The sequence below is a fragment of the Fundulus heteroclitus genome, chromosome 18 (assembly GCF_011125445.2).
Source record: "Fundulus heteroclitus isolate FHET01 chromosome 18, MU-UCD_Fhet_4.1, whole genome shotgun sequence".
Lineage (NCBI taxonomy): Eukaryota > Metazoa > Chordata > Actinopteri > Cyprinodontiformes > Fundulidae > Fundulus > Fundulus heteroclitus.
This window is the reverse complement of record NC_046378.1, coordinates 26,832,530-26,858,062: the sequence shown is the minus strand read 5'-3', so window position 1 is coordinate 26,858,062 and position 25,533 is coordinate 26,832,530. Positions and strand designations below refer to the sequence as shown.

At 38.3% G+C, this 25,533-nt stretch overlaps 1 protein-coding gene across 2 annotated transcripts in view; it reads left to right on the top strand.

Annotated features, from left to right (window-relative positions):
- cadm1b (cell adhesion molecule 1b) overlaps positions 1–25,533 on the top strand; it is a 273,821-nt gene that overhangs the window by 141,586 nt on the left and 106,702 nt on the right. The gene's annotated exons all lie outside the window — the stretch shown is intronic.

The following is a 25,533-nucleotide window of genomic DNA, read 5'->3' as shown; positions in this document are numbered from 1 at the left end:
CACTGGAATCACATCATCTCCAGCAGCTAGTATTAGAACATTTTGTAAACAGTGTTTATCTGTAATCGCTGTCTTTTTTTCCTGACATAGAAGAAAGAAAAATGCATCACCTTACCCCTTTTTTCTTGATTGGAGGTGAGCATTTTGGAGTTTTATATAAATTATGTGGACGTTAGGAAGCAGTCCTTTGGGAGCAGGTCCTTAAATAGACAAAGTGTTTCTCCATGGTGGGGGTGTGCCCTACTTTACACTAGATTAAAAGGAACTCTTCATACTTTTATGTGAAATATATAGGTGGGTAGGCATTAGATCAAATATAATTGAAGAGAGAATTTATTAACTTTTAAATTTAATATTTAAATTAATTTAAATATTTCTGTTAATTTTGATGATTATGGCTTGCGACCAATAACAAGCAAAAAACAAATTCAAGTTTCTTAGAAAATGACAATATTTCCAATGAAAACATGCTATTTCATACATATGTGTTATGTTATAGCCTCCCTAAGTCTTCTGAAGCTACAACTATCCAACAGACAACCACTGACAACCGCTGACACCCAACTAAACAGCATGAAACATGGCAAGAGGAGACTTTAATGTTTAATTTATTTTTTTTTTTGTTGCACAAATACTTATGGATTTACAGCTATTTAAACATACCTGGTGAGATTTAAGGTCCTCTAGACATGGATGATGTTTAGAAAAAAAGACGCTACACAAAACACACATCTCTGACTCAAACCTCCCATGTTTGGTATCACGTGAAGCTGGAGAAACCCTCCTCTCGAGTTTTGTAAAACTCATATTTGTAACACCATACAGCATCTGGTAATGTGATTTCAATGTGTACTCGAGCTCATGACATACAAGTCATACTTGTATGTATGTCTAAGATGCAAGTTGAAGGTTTAGATAAAGCTGAAATTGTAGATGACTCAGAAAGATTTACTGCGTCTAACCATTTCAAACACCGATCAGGTTCTAAAGATTCCTCCAATGCTGTCTGATGCAAATTATATGCATCAGGAATTTAGCGCTTTCATTTGACCAGATACCATTTTATGATGTGAAAAACACAGTTTTCGCACATCTGGCTAAACTGTGGCAAAATCACAGCTCCGCCTGGCACATTGCCCACTAAAACCTCTGTAGAACAAATATTCTTCAACTTATTCACTCCATATTTACTGCAGTTATAGTCAAGATGTACATCTATAAGATCAGATTCTTTTAGGTTTTCAACAGGATTTTCATGGTGCTTTGTAATGTTTGTTTAGGAAACAAAATTGGGCAAGGCTAAAAAATTTGACTTATTTTCTCTGTTCAATCACCAATTAATAGGGAATAGTAAAAGTTACAATAGTGGTTCCACTGGAAATATTATGTTATGTCTCACTGTTACACAGGTTAAAATAAAGTTAGCATTTATACTGTATAACTGTGGAGCTGTACTTGATTTATATCAGGTATGTAATTTTAAGCAGAAATTGCTCCCAAAACCCTTAGGGCTTAATACACCCAACAACCGATTATTTTCACTTTTCCCCTTATAGCATCGGCATCCATCAGCTTGTACTACAAAATCAAAGCAAAAAGTAAAAAAATAAATAAATAAATAAATAGAAAAGTTGGATTTAGGAAATTGGTAAGCCGGAAATCCATGACCTTGTTTAGCAGCTCCTCGGCAAATACTGTGACATTATTGTTCAAAAAACATAATAGAGAATAGAGACAGCTGAATAACTTAAAAACTATGACCCAAACAGAATATAAGATATCTATGCAGCTCCTGGACAAACTACGTTAAATTTTTCTGCCCTCCCAGGAACTCCAAGTATACCACAAAATATATTTAAAGGCTAAAGAGGGGGATTCTGTATGATATGTCCCCTTTAAGACATGGTCGGAGACAACGGAACAAGTGTCTCACCCCGTGTATTTTTTTTAAAGCACAATCTTATTGGTCTTTAGTAATATTCAATTTGTCTGAGAAATTGAATATTGTTTTTTCTATAGCTGTAAGCAATCCTTAAAATGAACAGAATAGACTTGTAATTTAATACCTTATTGATATCAATACATATGAGTTCAATGTTTTGAACCAAATAACTAAAACAAGACTTTATGTTGTGCCAGAATGTAAATCCAGTGTAGGTTGACTCCCGGTGGTTTCATGCATAAAAAAAAAAAAAAACATCCATTGCAGAAAGCAGTGCTTTTTAAGTGCGAAAATCAACACATTTCCTAACTGTTTTTTGTTCTCCTGCACCTACTAACACTTCCAGTCCAGAGGTGTTAGGTGTTTTTTCTTTTTTTGTACCAGACAAAATATGTGTGGAGGTGGTCCAGGTTGGAAGGAGTGTGAATGTGGACATAAAGGACTTTAGCAGTGTGTTTGCATGTTTTAGCACAATAACAACAAATTCATCCAAACTTGACATTTTCACGTGAAGGCAATTTAGTTTTACATCTCTGAGGTTGCAGTTTAATGATTTTTTTTTTCTTCTTACAGTTGAATGTAGCTATTGTTTTCCATTCTTTTCTGCACAGTATAAAAATCAATGTGAGGACTCTTGAAGCTCGAGTGGAGTAATTTATCAGTCAGCATGTGAACATAAAGTTTGCTTTTGTGAGGTATCTGCAGTGTATTGTCACACATAAGCGTCACCTAAAAGCTGTGTAATCTGCTGTGGATTCAAAAATAAATGGCCACACAAAACTGTCATTGAGCTGCTTTTTGAAACGCTGTAATCTGATGATTATGTACATGATAGCAAGAAAATGGGCAAACTCCTTTTGGCATTTAACAAAAACACCAACACAAGCTTATTTGCAAATTAAGAATGGCACCAGGAGTAAACTAATATTAAATAAATGTGTTTACGTTGATCAAATCTAGACAGGAAAGCAGCCACCTGCTCATTGCATTAAATAATAGAAATTATTGAGGTACTCTTTGCGGTTTAAGTTAAATTACTGACAAGTTTACCTTTTGATTACATTTTAAACACTTATCCCCCTGTTCTGATTATTTTAGCCACAATTAGTTTCCCCGTTATAGTATTTCCACTGTCGACAAACAACACTTTTTGCTGTTAAACTTCTAAATGAAACCTTTTGATCGCGACCATTTCTTTTGGATTAAGTGTGGCCACAGTTAAGCTGTTCTGTTTTGCTTCAACGTCAAAATCCATAAAAAATGTCGATAGGTCTATATTGGAATGCATTTGTTTTATTCACAGAAGAGCCTTTAGATTAGGACATGATGGCAATAAAGTGTAGCAGCCTTCAGTATGAATCTATGATATAGCAGATCAAATGCGGTATTTGTTTTAGTTTATTTCAGCCATTTATAAACTTTATTAGAGCCAAGTTGCAAAGTTACATATATGGCTTTTTTGTATTTATTCTCAAAGGCAGGGTGATAGTCTTAACCTTACCAATGATATGGGTATTTTCCATATTCAACGCATTGTGTGCAACCAAAATTTGCTTTGCTTAGTATACCCCCCCCCCCCCCCACCCCTGCCATTTTCATATTCTGTATTGTTTTGTTTATTTGGCAAACTTAAAGGGTTAATCTCTTATAACTTTTATCAACAAATATAATCTAAGAAAATACAATAGTCAGTTTTTTTAAATGAGGGTTTGATTTAGTAAAGGAACAAGAGCTTTCCAAGCCTACACGGCCCAATGTGAACAGTAATTAATGCTTAAAGATATCTATAATAACTTATAGAGCCACCCTTGGCAGCAGCAACTCTCATCCCCTGCTAAGGGAGAAAACGAGTACTCTCCCGTTTTGCTTTTGCTTTTCTGTGACACACGCATGCACAAGTTTCAGATCACCAAGTATGGTGAAGACAAGGATTACAAGGATAACCCGTTTAAAAACAATCTTCTGTTACATTTTTGAAATGATGACTTACTTTATGATTTAAAATGTGAATGTGAAAAGTGTCCCCTAAAGCTAAAAACTAGTTGTTCCACTCTTGGCAGAAACAACATTGAGGATTTGCAACAACTATCATTTAGACTTTTACACCCCTGTGAAAGCATTTCAGCCCACTCTTTTTTTGCAGAATCATTTTAATTGCGTTACCCCTTCAGGGTTTTCAAGCACGCCAAGTGGCCTTGTTAAAATAACTGGATTTTAACGAGGCCACTCCCAAACGTTTAATGGTGGGTCTTTCTTATTGTTGAAACATGAACACTGACCCAAACTGAGACAAGTGGGGCCTGCTGAACTTTAAATGTCGTTCTGGGTTCTTTTGCGATCTCCAGGACGAGTCATGCCACTTGGAGGAAGGTTCACCCCTGTTGCATGTGGCCTCTATTATTTGATAATGGCTCTTACTGTGGTTGGCTGGACTAGAAATGGGTCCTTATTTCGGTCCTTATTTCTAAGGTCAACAATTAACTTTTGCAGACGTTCTACTTTAATGTAGGGCCAAGTTGTTTTGTATAGCCTTCCTCAAATAATTGAAATCATCATTTGAAAACTGCTTTTTGAATTTACATAGGTTTTCTTTGCCTGAAATTGAATTTTGTTTGATGAACTGAAACTCAAGTGTGACAGAAAAGCAAAAACAGGAGAAATCTGTTGTAGATTTAGATGCATGCACACACACCAACTAGACAATCTATCTGCACTAACGGCAAATCTCTTCCAAATATAGGCATGAAGCCAACAAGGCAGCAGATTTAACACATACCAGCATAACCAAAGCCCAACAAGTACGAAAAAAAGAGCCAAGATGAAGAGAAAGGACTCAAGATTCTGAAATCTAGGGACTGAAGCGCTTGATCAGTAAAAGAAAAGAAAACACATGAAATGATGCTACGTTAATAATCTCTGAAATCGAGCTCATCATTCTCCATTCGTAATAACTCATGTAGAGTCCACATATTTGTTAAGCATTTAATGCAGTCTTGGACACCCAAACAATTATTAACTCTTGAAATTAGCTCAACCTTAACCGGGAACTTCATTCAAATTATTCCTAATTTTTGGTTCTTGAGCCCTTTTTCCAAACCGAAGCTGAGGGCTGGCGCTGTGTTCAGCAATAGTGCTTAAAGTTAAATTTAGCATCTCCCTGTCCTTAAAAATAGATGCTTAATGAAACCCAATGGCTAAGCGAAAAGTAGAAGACTTGAACTTTACCTCGCGTCATTTATTTATACAGCTACGCAGGCCTCTTTGCAGGCGTGCCATTTGTAGAAAGAAAGGGAGTACATTAAATTAATCTGACTAATGAGCTATCACATTGAATAAATAAATAAATCTACAAGAACAATAATGTATTTTAATAAGAAATGCTAAAGGCCGCTACCGTGAAGAATTACCTCTCAAAAGCCCTAGCCTATAGAATAAATCTGACTTCCCATTTCTGTTGACACGTGGGGGCCACATGAAGTTGATTTTAATAATTGATCACCACAAAGTGCTGCAAGAGAGCTTTGCTGATAAGCAAAAGAATAGGTTTTTGTGTTTGAATCACAACATCCTATCGATCCCCTTTGAAGAATGCTTAGTGGAGGAGTCGCAGACTTAGGGATTATTTATGGATCCTTCCTGACCTTAGCAATTCCCGTCGAGATCGTGTTTAAGGCGATGAAATTGACTGCCAAATCTGCACGCGTGCGATGGGTAAATCTAAAGTGACAGCAATAATCAGAGTGGAGAGATTAGCAGCTCTCAGCTTTATTTTTCCTTATCCTACAAAGACATACATCATCATCAGCAGCGACTAAGGTGGAGCACCTTCACCTGCAGGGTGGCCGTGCTTTGCTCGCACGGTTTCGGAAAACTATTCTCATTTGTCACCTTTGATTCATCGACACATATTTGCTTAACGTAGAGGCAGCACAGGAATATTTTGTGGATGGAAATCAGAAGATTTGAGGTCTAAAAGCCCACTAATGCAAAATCAGAGTATAAAGGGGATTTTTTAAGTACAGTTTCTGCATTCTGATTATCTGTGGTTTGAAACATTCAGAGTACACATTATCTTCCCAGTACTATAGTAGCTGCTTTTATATAAAATGAAAGTTACAATCTTTTAGGTTTCCGAACCTTTACAGCATCTTACAGAACCATTCATACTCTTTGAAATTTTCCCCATGTCGTAAAAATCACATATTTCATTTGGAATTTTATTTAAAAAGACTAGCTAAAAAGTTGTGCATAATTGTGAAATGGAGAGAAAAGAATACATGTTTATTTGTATTGAACCTCCTTAGTGAACATATAGAACCACCTTTTGCTGCAATTATGGTTGCAAGTCTTTTGATGTATGTTTTTCTCAGCTTTGTACATCTAGAGATGGACATTTTTGACAATTTTTCTCTGCAGAAGTTCTGTCATATATGATGAAGAGCATCTGTAAACATAATCTTCAATCTTATCACAGGATCTTGACAGGTTTACAGTTCGAACGGGCCATTCTTGCATGTGAATTTTTTTTTTATCTCAACATGCTATTCTAGCTCTGGCTGCATATTCAGGATATCTTTTTTTTTCCTGCTGGAAGTCACAATGCTTTTCAAGGTTCTAATAGGTTTTCATCTAAGATTGCCCTGTTGTGTTTTGCCCAATCCATTTTACTATCAACTCTGAACAGTTTCACTGTCCCCCAATATAGAAAAGCTCAGATTATGATGCTAGCATCAGGTTTCATGGTTAGAAGAGTTTATTATGGTATGCAGTCTTAGTTTTCCTCCAAACATAGCAGTTTGCCTGTAAACATTAAAGTTTAACGTTCTCATCTCAGCAGAGCACCTTTTCCCACATGTTTGCTGCTTCCGCTCCATGGTGGCTCACAAAGACATTTCATGGCTTTCATTTAACAATGGATTTTTTTTTTCGTCACTCCTTCAAAAAATTCAATTCTACAATATTATTTGCCAACCGGTTCTCCTACCTGTTGTTGGTTTGTTTTAACTATTGTTAAAATAAAGTTCTCTTATAAAGCTCTGATGCCTTATTCGGGGGCATTGAACTAAGTAGTTCTTAATCAATATGCACACCACGTGTTTGAGAAATTTCAAGGATATATCCGTTTCCTTCCACTTTACAATGTTGTGCTACTTTTGTGGGTCTATCATATAAAATTCCATTAGAAAAATATTAATATTTGAGGCAGTCCTATAACACAGTTTGGATTATTTTAAGGAATATTAAAACTTTTTCAAGACAATATTCATGGAGTCCATAATATTCTGCCTCGCTATCTGCAACTTCACAGAAACTCATCTTGGCATCGCGGCTTCATTTCTGAGTCACTTGTCTTTTCACACAATCTGCTGAGTTTCGGTTCAACACGAAGAATGCCAAGAAACAAAATAGTTCAATTATTTCTCATAGAGTGGACCCAATCTGCCCATTGTGGCAAACTAATATGCAGCACTTTGAGAGAACAATAGAACGAATGGAAATGTAAGTAGCTTAAACGTGACGCTCTTTTATGTTCTTTCAAAACCTTATAAGTGTTTCTGCCAAAATGTGCGATTCTCTTCGTGGCACCGAACCGAGGGCACATTGGCTGATGTTCACAGCCTCCTTCTGTTGTTCTCGGTTTAAACTTTCACTCTGCCTGATGTCTGGGATTACTCTGCAGAGGACAACGATGTCCATGTGTCTTTGATGTTTATACACAATGAACCAAAAACTTCACTGATAAAAATACCTTTATATTTATTCTTTTCATTAGAGCATGTGTGCAGATTTTAGAGGCATTCTTGTTAGGTAGGCAACAGAATAAACCCTGATGCTTTTTAAAGCTGATCTGTAAATTTGGAATACTTGAGCCATCTTGATTCCATCTTGTTTCAGGTTGCCGTGTGATGCCATGATTGAAACAACCAGCAGAAGCTAAATCAATCTACTTAAATCTGCTCACCTGCATTGCAAATTTAATACATTGTAAATTTTGATGTGTTGGTTTCTTGCGCGTGTGGCTTTGTTTTATTTCATATTTTCTGCTTTTGCTTTAAACAACGTCCCTCCTTTGTGTCATCTGTTTGGTCGTAATTTCGGTTCTTTGATTGAATGTTATTGTTTCCTGGAGATTGTTGCATCTTTTCGAGCTCTGGGGTGTTTATTTACTAGAGATCCAAAGGGGATCTTGCAAACTTAAACGGAGACATTATGTCAGACTTTTCTGAAGTAAGGTTCGGTGTAACACTTATCAGTAGGAGTTCCCTTACTGTAATAGACAGATGTCATATCGCAATGAACTTGTAGAAAAGTGAAAAAAACAAATGTTAAGGCAGTGGAAGGCTATCAGCAAGTCAGACTGAGCTAGAATGTGGAAAGAGTGTTGGAAATGTTAGTATTCACAGATACTTCAGCTTGGCCGGTTAAAAGAACTATTCCTGATCTACACAAATTTTAACAATGGATGGGGCTTACTGTTCAAACTAAACAAACCCCACCCCAAAATGTTTTTACCCCATAAGAAACCCTCAACATGCACAAGACTAAACATGTGACCTCAAGCTGGTGCACAATCCTCCGGGGGAAACAAGGCTTCATTGAAGGACTTTTCTTTGTTTTCTTTGACATAAACAGCTACGACTGGGGTAAATTATATCTTCTTACACGAATAGTTTTCTGAACCAAGCCATAGTCAACACTTACATGCATGCCGTGCTGCTGTTCTGTTTACATACCCTGTCGCGCAAACACTGGTGCACATGCTACTTACCAAGGGCTTCGCACCTTGTGGTGCCATTGGCAGAGAAAGTCGTCCCGGGTTGCTTGCTGACTATTCCTACTTAAAAAAGCCTGGACTCGCTTGATCGCACAATCAATTAGTCAATTGTTATTATCAAATTGCGCCTTTTAACTCATAACACGTTGCGTAAAAAAGGAGTTTTCTTAACCAATAATTTCAGGTATAGTTCCTTTATGGATCCAACATATTTTCTACACCCTATGATAGGTGAATTAATTAACAATGAATGATATCCTGGTTTCCTAGGGCAGGGGTCTCAAACTCTGGGCGAGAACAGCCTTGCCTTGTTTTTGTCTAGAAAATACAACGCAAGTGGATTTCATGATAGATAAATCCTGCTACACGGGACAAAAGCACCGTCTGCTGTTTTGTCTGTACCTGCTGTCAGTAGTATGCATAAGCAAGGGATTCTGGGTAACATAGCTATCAATGTTTGTGGACGAATTATCCTAATCTCCTGAAAAAGTATAAAACGTAATGTGACTGTAGTTTGTCTTTGATATTAGTTGTCTTTATATGAGTTTTGCTGTACTCGGCTAGTCTAGTTTAGGTTTCTGTATTTATTCAGTTTTTTGTGTATGATGAGGTCGACGGCGAGCTAAAAGTAATGTTCCATCTTTCCAGAGGGAGACTGTGCTCTCCACAGGCAGTGAACATTGTTGTTTCATCCTTTGTTTTGATTGCAAAACTAAAAATATTTTATTCAGTTATTAAAATTATATAGTGCATAAAATGTAGCAATGTTACAAAATGCCAGTTGTTAGAAACTGTTATTGTTAAGATTTTTTTTTGTTTTGTTTTTTAACAATTTATTTAGATTTTTCTACTCTTTTTTTGCTTTGTTTTGTTGGGATCCATGGGCCTGAAAGTGTTTAATTTTTCAAAGAGGGGTGCAACAGAAATAGTTTGAAAACAACTGCATTAGAACAAAAAAGGAAGTAGTTCTTGAGCTGCTCTGTTATGTTTCAGGAGTTGGCTAACAAAGATTGCTTATTGCGCTTGCTGACAACATGTGTATAATAAAAGCAAGAAATCAGGACACCTTTAATCTGCCGAGTGCACAGGGAAAGAGTGACAGACAAAATCTGAATGTTTTGTAAGCTCTTAGCTCCATTAGAATGCTGCCACTGGCTAACAGTTCGACGCTAACAATATTAAAGTTACTTTATCTTTAGTCTTTTATTCCAACCTTTAGTTGCTGATTGTAACAATTTTGGCTTTTGGCTCAGAACTACCTTTACAGCTTCCTCTGACGAATGGTTGTTGGTTATTTGATCAATTGTTTGTTCAAAATCTAAGATACTTTGATCTGTATATCTGAACCAGAACTCGATAGTTTTGTATAGTTCGTGAAAATACATTAAAAAGAAGTTTTTAGTGCTTTTTGGTATTTTGACTTTTTTAATGCTTGTCAGAGTAAGACAAACATTAAAAAGTAATGTATAGACTGCTCAAAACAGGATTAAATTATACAAGGCTGATTACAGATCGTCTATACTCTGGGTTGCGATTCATGATTCCTTTACTTTTGAGGTCAAAAAAGGAAGTAAGCTTGTAAGTTTTCCCCAAAATAATGTCTTGTCTATTTTTCTTTCGTCTCATTAGCTGAAATGTTGTTAGGGCCCTACATTTGTGTTTTATCGTCCAGCTGTGTGCTTCTTGTCATTGCACGTGTTTGTGTTTGTGTGTGTGTGTGTGTGTGTGTGTTTGTGTTTGTGTGTGTGTGTACAAGGCCATTTCTCCATCTCCGTTTATTAGTTTCTTGGTCTCTACAATGCCCTCATATCAATGAATCACCTTTGTGCTCTTGCATTAACATTTACTGGATTCTAAAAACTGCCATTGGAATGCTTTTACTAGAAGATGATTTTTTTTTCTCAGACATTATAATAGCCTTGTTGTCTAACAGCTACTCTGTCATGATCTGGCCTGTCTGCTGTCTTCATTCTGCCACTCCTCTCATGCTCCGTTGTAATGACCTTTATGCACCGCGCCTGCGAGTGTGCCTATCTGCTCCTCTGCCATCAAGTTTATTCCACACACCTGTTTTCTACTCCTTATAACCTCACTGCAGACAGCAGGTCAGCACCAGATTATTGAGAGCTCTTTGGTGACTAGATGGCCAGTGTTCCTTTTTGCCTGATTACCACGTCCAAACCTTGTTCTCATTTTTTGGAATTCCCTGCCTTGCCTTGCACTCCTCGGAGATCTACCAAGCTTTTCCTTTCTGGACCACAACCACATTTCCATACCATGACCAACAAACCTTGCCTAGCCCCAGGATTTGTCTGCCCTCTTCTGACTTTACGCGCATTACCCACGTCTGCTCTGCAGATTCTGATCAAATCTCAGCCATCCTGCCTGCCACCTCTGCAGAGAGCCAGCTCTCATCACTTCTCGGTCTCAGTCTGGCTCCTGCAGAGGATCTCTGTCACCAGTCCTCTTTAATAAATCTTCTGAAACACAACAACGTGTGCAGTTCAAATTTAAGGTCTCCTGCCTGTCTAGGAGTGTTACATATTCTAAGTAACAACAAAATAAATAGGTATCAAAGGTTTGTGGCATCTTCCCATTGAACACATATCATTTCATTTTTTTTTCACTACTATTTGTGAGGAATAGTTATCTTGAATTATGTTACATTTACTATACTTTCTATACTGGTAGATCAGGAAATAATTATTCAAAAGGTGTTAATTTCTGAGTTGAAAAATTCTCAACTTGCATTGCTTCTATAAGTTGTGAAAGGCAAGGCCACTAGTTATTTTTCTCTCCTTTTTTACATTCAAGTTGCAAGTTTTTTTCTGCAGATCCATTTAGTTTTTGTTTTTTCCCCCATTTCTTTTTTTTAATTTTAAGATTAAGGTTAAGATTTGGAAACACGGTTTACTGTTGTTATCTATAGTAGCTCAGGGTTTGTAAAAGCAGGCAGTAATACCTGGAGGAAATCTACGCAATGTACTGGACCAGCAGCAAAATGTATTCGAACGAGAGCAAATTAAAGCCATTTGACATGTTTAAAGCCTTGTAGCTTGTGGAACATACAGTACCTTACACACATATTCATATTCATACCCTTTTATCCTTTCATGTCCAACTCCGGTCCTCATGGGCAGGTTTTCTGCATGTTTTAGATCTGTCCCTGCTCCCACACATCTGATTCAGAACCATGATTTACCTTCTCAGTCTGTTATCAAGGTCTGCAGAGGCCTACTAATTAAGCACCCATTAGGTCAAGATGTGTTGAACCAGGACAATGCCTAAAAGATGCAGGACACCAGTCCTTGAGGACTGACTTTGGACACCACTGCCTTAGGGGCTACTGATTAATCCACCTGAAAAAGTAAAATTATGGCACAGCTGCTTAACTACAAGTCTGTGCTTACCTAGCGAAACTGCGTGGCCAAGAAAGAACAGGATTAATCAAAGATTACCCAAGAGGACAATGATAACCCTGGAGGAGCTGCAGAGGTCCACAACTCAGGTAGAAGACCTGAGTTTGAGACTGCGCTCGATATATTTAGCAAAATAAATTTGAACAAAATTAGTCTATAAAGGTATAAAACCGAGAAACACAAAACCCACAAAACTTTAAGCTGCAGAGAAATGTAGTTCATCGAGGTTAAAATATAAACGCATGTCGCAGACTTTTGGAAAAACCTTGACAAACATGCAGTAGTTTACTTCCACGTTTTAAATATGTACTACTTTGTGTTGGTCCATGACCAGAAATAAAATATATTAAAGGCTCTGGTTGGAACTTGACATGTGAAAAAGACAAAGTGAAAAAAGGATGGGTATACTTCTCCAAGACCTTGATAAGACTATAACTTTCCCTTCATTTTCTCTGTCGTATTATTTCAACTGGTTCCTAAATATATATGTATTACTGTATTGTTAAAGAGATAATTGGTATACAGTCACGATACACATTGTTTACATTTTTTTTTAAATATGTCACAAATACAAACCCTTGTTTGTACTTTGTATTCACCCACCACTGGTAAACGCTTGTTAAAGAGACATAAACAACTTGGTGGATCTTTCTTAAATTTTCTAAAAGCTCTTGTTCTATGACAAAGAAAGCCTTTGAAGGTACAGTTTCTTCCCTCTTTTATTCAAAAGAAAGGTTGTTTTTCTCTTTAAAGCTCTTCCTTTTTATCACTGAACTTGCAACGGCATAAGGAGGCAAAGTCAAGGTGAAGTGATGAAAGAACTAGACACCAAAAAGAACAGCACTGAAAGAAGGGGAGGGAGATGTCGGCTAACTGGCTAGCTGTCACTGTAGTTCAGCGGCTGATCCGCAATGACACTGATTTATTCAGAGGACAACGCTCGTATATGTCTCTAGATCTTTGCTGCAGGCTGAATCAATACAAACAATGTGACTACAAAACCATTTTGTGTGTCTCTGTGTTTTTGGTTGAATATTAAGGACCGCTGCGTGTGTACACACTGAACCAGTGCTTGTGGTGCGCATGTTAATATGCAGTTTCAGGGACCAGGTATTAGCAGTGGATTACAGGTGACTAGCGGGCTTTTGAATCTCTTTCCTGTGATACCCTTTGAATGTGTTCATTCCCTTTGAAGTGATGTCAGTTTTAAAATATCTCAACCCTTTTATGTATAACCATAGGTTTTTGCGTTCCAGAATTCCCCCCCCCCCCCCCCCCTTCTTTTTAAGAGGGAGGAGATGAAAGCATCACAACAGTCAGAATCCTTCAAAGAGTCTGGAAGAAGTCTTGGAAAAGTCCTGCAGAGAACCGAGCACAACTTGTTAAAACGTAACGCCGAGGCTGTTGTTGTGTCTGGGTGATCGGGGTACCACAGCAGGTTAGATAATCTGACTGACAGCCGCATACTGACAGAGCTCGCTCACAGCTCTTGTCGCTAGATTTGATAGACTGATTGTGTGTTTTGCAGCAGTAATGAGCTTTACAGTATGTGTGTAATGTCTCAAGACCTGATTCGTATGCTGGATGCACTAGCTAATTGTTCACAGTGCACATTCCCCTCCCGGTCCCACGGCTCCTCCTGATTTGGATTCATTTAGCCTTTATTTTGGCTCATTATAAAGCTCTTTGTTATTGCCAGGTTGTATGTGAGGTGTTTGGTGTCGCTGTAACTAACTCCAGTAATTTAATTTGAAGAATCAGCACTACAGTGCTGTACCTCTCTGCATAAATATAAAGAGAGGTGGGAAGGTGCTAATTTAAAGTGAATGGTGAATTATGAGGGTATTTTCAATCACTAAAACTTAAAAAAAAATATTATCTGGTTATGTGTTTGCGTTCAGCAACTATAATGGAAAGAAAGCAAAGCTTCACCCCGAGCCTGCTAGTGACCCATCCATCCGTCCGATTTTGGTGCAGAGAAGATTTGCAGCTCACTTGTGGGACTAGTCTATTGAGCTAAGATCCAATCTCTATTATTGGTGAAGCTTTGAAAGATTTCAGATTATTCTCCTTGCATTTAAACTAACATAACATGAGAAGATAAATGAACAGCATTCAAAATATTTTCTGTATGAATTACTTATAGGACTAAAACAGGGTTTTGCTGTTATTTCAGAGCTATGGAAATGTTACCGTTGAGTTTTCCATCTCATGTTAGAGTTTATTGTGGTTAACGCAGCTAGTATTGCTACATTAACTGTTTCAGTGTGGATTGCCAGGAGAATGTAGACAGACATTTCCAAAGGCTGACAAAGGTTAAAAGCTCAAAAGTTTAAAGCAGAGCAGTGTTGCTGTATTTCATTTAACCTTCTTATTATCTGCTAAAGTCTTGTTCACTCTCTGTGTGCTTTAAAGAACTATAGTTACGGCCATCCCGACATTTTGTAAAACATAGTTTACCATTAAATAGTGTCTTCTATCTCTTTACTTCTTCTAATTCAGCGACAAAATCCTCATTGATATTTGTTGTCAGCAGTTATGTCCATAAAGTATCTATTGGTTGTCATTAACGTAATAACACGGTGTCGCCACATAATTGTCCGGCTGGTCAATGGTCATGTACATTTGATAAAGAATGAAAAACACTGAATGGTGTCATAAAAAATGATAAATGTCTATACTCCAAATATTTTTTTCAACCTCATACACTTTGACCTCATGGTCCACTCAGGCTCCTACAAGAGGTTACAGTAAAACCTGAATATTTTTTACTGAAACATTGTTTTGTATACAGCGTGCAGTGCATGGTCAATTAAAATTGTGGGAAAGGATTACAGTGGGAGGACTGGGAGCGGTATTTAAAAAAGATTCATTGCATAAGATTGCTGCGCTCTCTCCAGCACCCTGGCTGAGCTGCAGACATTTCTCAACATGTTGTGGAAAATAGCTGTTTTTTTTAATAGCTTCTTAGCTTCATTTTTAAGCATCTCACTGATGTTTCAATTAGTTAACATTGAGTCATTTCTCTCTGTAACATAGTCCTCACAAAAGAGTGTTTTCAGCCAGACCTCATATTTTTTTCCCCCCAGCCTGCCGGTCTCTGGTCACGACTCTTTGAGCTGAAAAATTATCTGATTCCCGCCACTAACAGATTTCTCTGTGCATCTCTCTTCATTTAAAAAAAAAAAAAACCTGGCTCACAGCAAAGAATAATAATGACACGATCAACACGTACTACCGGTTTGTAAGCCAAAGGATAAAATCGAGGTTTTCTGATGCTGATCCTGTGGTTTTTCTGATCCCAAACAGCAGCACAGAGAGCTGACAAAACCAGGTATTTACCCTGGCACTCCAGAGGCTGTCTCTTGTCTGCTCAAGACAAACAACGCCTTGTGCATATCCTCAGATACATTCCCACCGCAGCGCCTTCCGTTTAGCAGGTACTCTCAAATTTCTGGCCATGAAAAGTTCCAAGGGTATGTGCTGCTGTTTTAGCGCCGCGGCAAAGCCTGCGGTTTAAAAGTTTGCATTTACATTTGAAAGAAAGGGAGCTCCTCAACGGTTACTCGTGAGAAGTTTTCAGCGCTCTGACGGCTCTACAAGCCCAAAGAAAGCTCCCCCACCTCCCCTCGCCCCTTTAAAGACTTCCCAGAATTTTCCTAGTCAATCATCACTTTCGATTCATCTTTATCTTGCTCGGTGTGGCTGTGTGACTGAAGGTGCACGCGAGCGTGTTTGCGTGTGTTCCTCCTCTGCCGCTTGGCGCCCACCATTGTGTGGGTAGCGCAGCCCTGAGGGCAGTACCCCACAAAGCAAGTAATGGGGCTGAGCATGCGGTGGGAAAACTGATTTAGAATGAGAGGCATCTCTAATCTTCTGAGGTGTCAGTGTTGTGTCATGGATTAGTGGACTATTTATGCTATGACCCTCTTCTCTTTGTTGTAGCCCCCCTGGCAAAGATCACTGTGTAACATTACATTTAAATGTTATTACTGGCAGTAGCAGAGATAATAACTGCTGTTATCTCAACTGATGTGGTGGGGTTGCTAAATTTGTTGTATTTCTGTTTAGATATAATTGGCATGCGCTGAACACCCGGGCTACACATTCACTTTTTTGCATTAAAAAGGACCTAAAAAGACGGTTCTATACCACCGAAAACTGAGAATTACACGAAGACCAGAGGTGATCTGGACTACAAGCTCAGACACAATCAAGGAGTGGCAGTGAAAAATGGGAAATAAAGTGACTATATGCTGAGGGAGACAACAACCAAACGTAATGCAGGAGTGATGACTGGATGATTGATAGAAGCCAGGTGTTTAGAGAAGCAGAATAAGATCGCCGCGAAAACACAAACAAAACCGAAACCTTGCAGGAAAGCCTGCAGACCATGACAGCAGGTCCATTCTTTACCAATCAACTGCGAATGACCCTTCCAGAGGCCAGGAGGAAGAACGCGAAGAGTTTTACTCTTAAATGGAGCGAAAAAGCATGTGCACCTTAAATCAAGGATAACCAGTCAGAACGATCTTAACAATAACCTCCGATAACATGAAATTCCCCAAACTGGAGCGTAAACAGTCGTGCATGATGTTAGTTATTACACAGCCAGAAATGCAGCGCATTCAGCAGATCTGCTGACTTTTTTCAAAAGTGTTCTAAAACCTTGGCACTTTAACTGGCAAACCTATAGAGACGTGTAAAAAGCCTGCAAAATTAAATTAAATTTTATTCCAGTATTATATGCTCACACACACAAAAAACTAAAACTAAAAACTAAAACTAAATTAGGAATAATTGAATGGGGGGGGGGGGGGGTCAAATTATAAATGTTACATACGTTTAACAAAATTACTGGTGGCTCAACCCCACAAATAATAAATTCATTTGTTTCTAATTATTCGTCCATTTGATAAATTATTCTATGAGTTTAATATTATTTTAATCATGTTTTAACGTTTATACTCTTTATGTGAAGCACGTAGGGATTTTTTTTCTGTGAAAGGTGCTGTAAAGATAACCTTTACTTACTTACTTATAACCCCATTTTGCCAACCACACAGTGTTTATTCTTCTCCTGTATTAGAAGATGAAATGCCAGAGGAAGATCTTTGACCATCCTTCTTTGCACAGCCGCTCTAGATCGTTCAGAGTCCAGGGACCACACCAAGAGGTTTTCTATGAGATTCAGGCCGGGGCACAGAGACTGAAAAGGAATACTAAACTATTTCTTAGTTGATTTGGACAAATGTTTTTGGATCTTGATCCTGTTAAAACAACTATCAAAGACTGACGTTTTTCCTATCAGAGTTATAACTGATTTTTATACAAAATTACCTCGTAAAAGGGTTGGTGATGCCACGTGCTTTAACAACACACTGAGGGTCATTGGAAGAGAAAAAGGCTCACGGCATCATAAACCCTGCTTAACAGTGAACATGAGGTGTTTCACACATAATAATCCTTTTTTACATAGCAAACACATCTAGAGTGTTTATTGTTGAAAGGCTCAATCTTTGTTTCATCTGACTCTGATTCTGGTTAAAGCCTAGAAATGTTGATATGCTAACTTTTGTGATGGTAGGAGAGGAGAAGCTTTTTCCCTGACACTCCTCCCTAAAAACCTGCTGGCATGTAAATCGTGTTTAATTGTTCTTATGGAGGCTTGGTGACCCAAGGCGTCATCTCAGCTGCCGTTCCCTTACAGAAAGCTAGGGAGATTTAATTTTTTATTCTCATTACTGTCCTGCCCACTGTGCCTGGTGGAAAGACAAATATGAATTCCCATTCAGCCTGAGGCAAAAAAAAAAAAAAAAAAAAATGCTTCTTTGTCACCTCATATTTATACCTTAGGGAAATGTGGTGTAGTACTCATTCAAAGACACTACAAATTAGAAAAGAAATTATACATTAGAAAAAGCTTGAATTATGTTTATTATATAGGGATTTTTTAGGGATACAAACGTTTAAATGTAGTTAAATTAAAGGTTGCATTTTTTTGTATCTTTTTAGCTTTATTTTTTTAAGTGTAAGATTACAGTATTGCAATGATAGATACATTTTTACCCATTTTTACACATTTTACTAGTACTGCATGGTCAAAATGTCCTAAAGTGCTTTTCAGTTGGATCTGCATGGGATCCCTTGTCCATGAATCTGCTGTTATGTTAAAAATTAAGCAGCAACTCTGGTGTTGCTTGTGCATTAATAATAACAGGCATGGCTTTAGAGATCAGAATTTTGTGTCAATTGAAAGCAAAATGTCAACTGTTCATTTTCTTAAACCCCTGATTTCAAAATAGTTATATCCTTGCAATGAACTCCCTGCATTTCTCAAAAAGTATTTAGCCTTTGTTTCAAATACATAGATAAACGTTGAAGAGTGTGGATCTTGTTTATTTATTTATCTGAATGGAGAAGTGCAGGCAGAGGTGATCAAACGGGATCCGACCATATTTGCTGCCTTAAAGGAGACACAGCATGCTGTACACTGAAGATGCACAGATGCAACGAGATCCTGTCTGAGTCTGTCGTCTGTTGGCCTCTGGTATGTTTACTTGGTGAGGAGTCTTTGATGTTGTGCTGCAAGATCTGTTCGTCTGATGACACAAATGACATTATTTTGGAAGGCACCGATGCCCCCGCTGGAATCCATACGATATCATTTCCAAATGTTTGCTCTGTCCTACATGTCCTTCGCTCAACCTACATCCAGAACCAACAGACTCATCCCAGTTAGGATAAGCTTCTTACATTATCCATAAATTGACACCACAATGCATGCTATTGCTATTGGAGGTGAGGTTGCACATTGTATTCCTAAAAGTAGTTACAGAGGTGTCTTAGCTGTTTTCCGAGATAGAAGGGGAAAAGCTATTACAGTTTAAAGTGCATAAATTGCAGCAACCAAATGTGACCACGGTAAAAGGATGCGGCGGGAAACACCAAAAACAGGGTCAACCCATCCCGGAGAGGAAAAACAGACATTTAAATCGGCTTACGCTTCCCATCTTATAACGGTCATTTGTTTACACTGGATGCAGGTGGGGAAAACATCGATTAAGACCTGACTTTACCCTACAGATGCTGAAAGCAGCAGTGACACGCCATTTAGAGAGCAAGAGCCACGGGGAGCGTGGGGGAAATGGGACATTAGACAATGGAGAATATCAGGGTGCAGGAAACTGTTGGATTCATCATAAAGGTGCTGATTTTCCTCTAACAAGCTACGCAAACTGTGTCTCGGAAGATTTCCCTTTGAAAACACCGGCCAACTGTGGCGAACCAGCGGATACACAGAAGAAAACAACACTGACAGCATTTGTAAATAGTGCCTTTGTGTGAGATGCACGGCATACTTTGGATTTATTTTTACATCCAAGTCAGCTCGTCTCCACTCCGTATGGAGCCAGCTTTACTGCCGACGTCCTCGCAGCAGTAGCGTAGCTTTAAATGAGCTGGTTATCAAAATTTCATCTGATCTCCGACTTTGAAAAGCATCCCTGTTTCCACTCAATTACAGCAAGTTGAGTTCAGTTTAGTGATTTTCTGTCTTTCTCACACAAACAAATTATTTGATTAAAAACCAAACTATTTCCGAGTGAAAAACCGAAACAGAATGGCAGCTCAATGTAGGATTTCCAGCAGAACTCTCCTAATGTTAATAATTATGAATTTATTTCCAGCTCATGCTTCACATTCAGTACCAAAATTCAACTTCATTGGAGAAACCTTGACGTCCTTTATCCAGCGGAGCAGCTTGTAAAAGGCTTAAATTGTGGATTAAAGGATGAATTCATGCAAGTGACTAGACTTTCCTAATAATCAGACCTTCTGATTCTTAATATCCACAACCTTTGCAGCAGATGCTAATCCTATAACGCACAGGTACTTAAACTGTTTGGGCCAAAATGTCTTTTTAGGAAGAAAAGAAACATTCCTAGATCCTCCCACCTTAACATGAGTGGAAAAAAAAATTAATTTGAACATTTTAAAGTTCTGTTTCTTCTATTTTCTCTTTCTTCGTCATTATGTCCTTTAGACTGTTCATTGTTACAATGAAAACAGAATAGAAGCAGCACTAGATCAAATGAAAAAAGGCTTTTATTGATTTAAAAATACAAAATAAGTTAAATTGTGCAAAAACACATTTTGGAACATTGTAAAAAATTTAAAACTTCTTAAACTTATACACATTTTGTCATTTTACAACCCACAATTATTAATGTCTTTTATTGACATTTTTTGATAGACCATCCTAAAGCGATACAGAATTTTGAAGCAGAAGAAACATTTTTTTTATGTGAATCTTGTTTTATTTGGTTTGTACAGATACAAATCTGAACATTGTGAAATACATATACAGTCATATGCAAGAAACTAGCATATGGGTTCCAATGACGCTCATTTGTCAGATTAAAAGTACCTTTTGAAAATAACAACCTTTAGCCGAGCGTTAATCATACTTTTCATTAAGCCCACATTTATGTACTAATTTCTATCAGTTTGATGTAATATTCTAACGTTAAATGTTGTTTTCATTATATGTAGGCCAACATCATAGGTATTAACAAAAATAAGCTCTTTAAAACATCAGTCTGTTTACCTTAGTTAATTGGGTTACTAAAACAAGTTAGCTTTTTGATATTATTCTAATTTATCTAATGTGACTGTATATTCACTCCAATGATTTATACGGTTATGCTGTAACAAAGAGCTTCAAGTGTTTTATGGAGTGTCTACCAGATTTGCAAATTCCTCTTTCAAGAATAGCTCTAGCTCAGTCAGAGTGATCTGGTTGTGGACTTTGACTGGACTTTGAATGTCCACCCCAGTCTGCAATCCTTTGCAGCTTCTAGCAGGGTTTCTTCCATATATGCCCTGTACTTTGGCTCCATTAATGTTTAAAGGATTATTTAAAACAAGAAAAGGTTCCTCTTTTGCCATTTCCGATCCAATTAATATGAATCTACACAAAGTATGACTAATTTGGGACCTAACTATTAAATGTAAGCTAAACATATATAATAATAATAATAATAATAATAATAATAATAATAATAATAATAATAATAATAATAATAATAATAATAATAATAATATTAATAATAATATTAATAATAATAATAATAATGCTGGTCTTATCTGATGAGAGCACCTTCTTTTACATATTTCTCTTCATTATTTTCAGATGGGAAGTCTTTTGGCTTTTTTTTTAACAATTCCTCAATCTTGCCTCTTTTTAGTTGTGGAGTGCACAAGTAATATTCCTCTAGAAATTTCATGGGCTTCTTGGCTCAAATGCATGCCAGACTTTTTAATATTTTTATTTACACAGAAAAATTTAATCCCATGTATCTTTTCATTCCCAACTAACTGTTATATGCCACATTGTGTTAGTCTAGCACTTATAATCCCAATAAAATACAGACAGTTGTGGTTGTAACATTACAAAATATGAACAGTTCAAAAGGTATGAATAACTACATAAACCAAGCTAAACCTATGTAAAAGCTCAATACTTCACCATATTATTAGTTGCACAGTATCAATGTTCAATGTGAAAATGAAATAAACTACACTGAAAAATGAAGTGCAGGTCTTCGGCAGGAATGTCTACGCTCTTCATTAGTGCTGATAACACTTCATCACAGTGTTGTGACTCAGGGCTTCATTTTTCACTGCTGCCGTTTTAAACAGCAACGTCTTGCTTGCAGTATTCTCACAAAACTCCAACTGCTTCCAGGCTCCGAACGGTTTCAGTGTCTCATTAAGTTTATTAAGCTTTAGAACTTCAGTTGTCAGCCTCGGCACACACGTGTTTCCTGCTTCTTACATTCTTACGTTCACTGCAACTCCAGCAACAAAGTGTGCGTTGTCACATTTCTCTGCTCCTCTTCTCGTTTCTTTGTTCTCTTCTCTCAGTCGCTTCACAGCATTGAAACGCGCTAAATGCGCCACCAAACATAGCAACGCAGAGAATAAAGGTAAATACTTAACTGTCGCTATTTGAGCTGCTCGTCATTTGTCCGCCAACCTTAAGGTTAATGAATGCTCAATAAAGCAGAAAAATTGTTCTAGTACCCCAGACCACCTCCAGCTCACCCCCCCTGTATGCTCCGGAATCCGCCAGGCACCTAACCTGACCCTAGCCAGATTGATATCGCTCCACCTAGCTTCACTCACATCCATCTGGGACCTCTCCCATAGAGAGTGATTTCTCAAACCAATTTTATTGTCTAGCCAATCAGGATGCAGGGCTGGAGTTTCATAGATGTGACGTAGTGGAGAAGCGACCGTGACATGAGACTGTTTTGATTCAGACAACAATGGCGGCTCGCATCGAGGAAGCAAGCGTTAGCATTGATGCCATTTCTTCCATGTTGTCCAATCTACCTAATATTGTTTCATTAAAAGAACATCAGAGAACGCCTCTGAAGGCTTTTGTTGGAGGAAACCATGTTTTCGTCCTTCTCCCGACCGGATTTGGCAAGTTTTGTTTTCCGGGGCGCGGCTGTGGCGGACGCGGCGCCCGTGGCGGAGCGGTTAGCGCGAACCGTGTTAGGATGCCTTTAGTCCTCGACGCGGTCGGCCTGGGATCGACTTCGACCCGCAGCGCTTTGCCGCCTGTCCTCCCCCCTCTTCCTGTCAGCTCACTGTCAATAAAACGCGTGCCACTAGAGCCGCAAACACATAAAAAAAAAAAAGCTTTGTTTTTTCCTGCGTCGCTCTCACAGCGTCACGGGTTAGCTTCGGTGTGAGTGGTTGAAATAGCACGTCGATAAAGATGACAGACAAGTGGCCTATCCAATCATATGCAAGGATTTTTGATAAGGCCCAGCCTTCAAAAAAGGCAATTCCTATGGAGAGGTCCCAGATGGATGTGAGTGGAGCTAGGCGGAGCGAAATACATCCGGCTAGGGTCAGGTTACCAGGCACTGCCTCCTTTGGTTACATTTTTCAAATACTAGAGGTGGGCAGCATAAAGCTCTAGTATCGCGGTGACTTACACTTTACCTAGGTTTTACAAAGATGCTATAATATTCTAACAACACCTCACCTAAAATAGGAATATATTTTGGTTTTATTTTGACTGTGCAGATGTTGCTACAACAACTCTTCCATAAACGGACATTCCGCTCAGGATCTTTGGCACAGGGAGATGTTTGCTGAGGTGCTACTTAGCTTGCGTCCTCTTTGCTTTTCACTGGTTTATATTTCAGCTAAGAACATTTTTGTTCAAGTGTTCACGAGGTCTGGATTGGCTTGTGCATTGGTCTGCATTTGTATATAGAGTCAGGAGATAGAATTTAGTAATTAAAAAGACTGTGTTGTGGTATTTACTACTTTTATCTTTCTGTTTTATCATCATTGCGATTGCTTTCTGTTGATTTGTTTCAACTAAACCTTTAAACCTCCTTAAAATATCTGAGTTAAAAAAGCCATATATTGATTGTTTACAAAGATTTGAAAGGATAAAAGAAATCTACTTTGTGATATAAGACAGTGAAGCATTTTTTTTTTAAACCTAACACCTGATGTAAGAACAAAGTAAGATAAATGTGTTTACTGACTGCGGTACACTCGCTTGAGTAAGTGTTGGTGAAACACACCGTCTATATGTTTCTGTCATGTCTTCCCATTAGTCCGCCAATACTCACAGCAGGCCGGGAGACGTCTATTGGAGAAAGCCGAATAAATGAAGTCGGACAAGTCTGTTTCCCTTTCGACGCGCTTCCAGATATGCGCCCTCTTTGTTTGCATGCGTCTCCGCGTTCAACAAACAAACAATCGCAGGAATTAGTTTATAAACTGCACGTTGAATGTGAGCGTGGACCCGAGCAGGACTCGCAGTCACTGAGGCTAATTGGTATCCAAATATAGAATAATAAACCGATTTTTTTTCCCCCGACTTTGCTGGTCGTCATGGTTATACCTCCTTGGGGACGAGTCTTAAAGCCAACACGAGTCAGACTCATAGCGGTGGCACTTTTTTTGTTGTTGTCCCCCCCACCCCCCTCCCCCTTCTTGATGTGTTTAAGTTTGCATGTGTGTTTCTGGCCTGTCAGTACGGCACATCATCAGTCGTAACGGGCGGTCCCTGTGGAGGGCAGACTGACAGGTAGGTAATGATCAAAGAGGCTGTTTCCTGTGTTTCATGTTGGGCGCACAGAGAGAAAAAGAGAGGGAGAGAGATGCATCTGTATTGCCAGTTCCTCAGCCTTTAATGGGCTCAGGTTGTAGAAAACTGATCTTGTGTCGAGCCTGCACGCACGAGCACAAGCTGCAGACATTCGGAGACTTTTCATATTAACATCCACTAACACATTTCTCAGGTGGAGCTCTCCTTCTCCACTGCCAAGCTCCCTCCCATTTAACAAATGGATGAACTCCTACCGCCTCTTCGTTGACTCTCAGTCATCTCAGACCGTCATCTTAACTATATCACACATCCATGAAATATTAACCTGAAGGGGAAACACAGGCAAAGCCACCAAGCTTCCAGTGAACCTCTATCACCCTTCCCCAAGTATACAGGACTATCTCATGGAGTCAGGTGCCAGGCCACTCACACATATCCTACCCTCCATCTTGTGTCCACAGTTGCCGGTGGCTCTGTGGACAGGTTCACGCTCTGCTCCGTTCAGCCTGCCAGCTTCTGTTTAACCAGTTAAAGCGATTCAGATTGTATTTGAAGGGGGCAAGAAAATCTCATCTAAGGCTGGACGTTCCTGAAACACGAAGCGCATCCTCAAGGATAGATGTAAAAAAGCCTCACTTTATCTGGGAGATTAAAACTTCAGGGTCACGGTAATCTGTTTTAATGAAACTGTCATGTATTCTGAGTATCTGCACACTGTATGTGTGTGTGTGTGTGTCTGTGTGTTTATTTCAGTAATTCAATACAAAAACAGAATGTCCTGTACTAATTCATCGCAGAGTGATACAGCTCAAACCAGATATTTACACACACTGCATAAAAATATAATAAGTCATCTTTTTTTTCCCCCACCGTGAGGTTAAATCAAATGAAACTTTTGTTATTTCAAGTCTTGGGTGACACAATTATTTCTGTTTGCTCAATGCCATAATAACAGATATTCTTTTAGAGACAATTAGTTTTTTCAGATTTAAAAGTTAACTTGCACAAAGATTTCTATCCATTTCAACAGTGTGTGAAAGCTGATGATGTCAAGTCTTTGAAATTGATGATCATTCTAATAACTTTTGGGAATTGGGGCAGCAGAGTTAGAAAACTGACTCTTTGTATATTGGGATTATTTGGCTTTTTTAATTTGATCAGGAAATAAATCAGTTTGAAATAAAAGATTACTGATGTATTACAGTGGTTTTGATATTCCCTCAAATGCACCTTTTGCCAAGGACAAATCAAT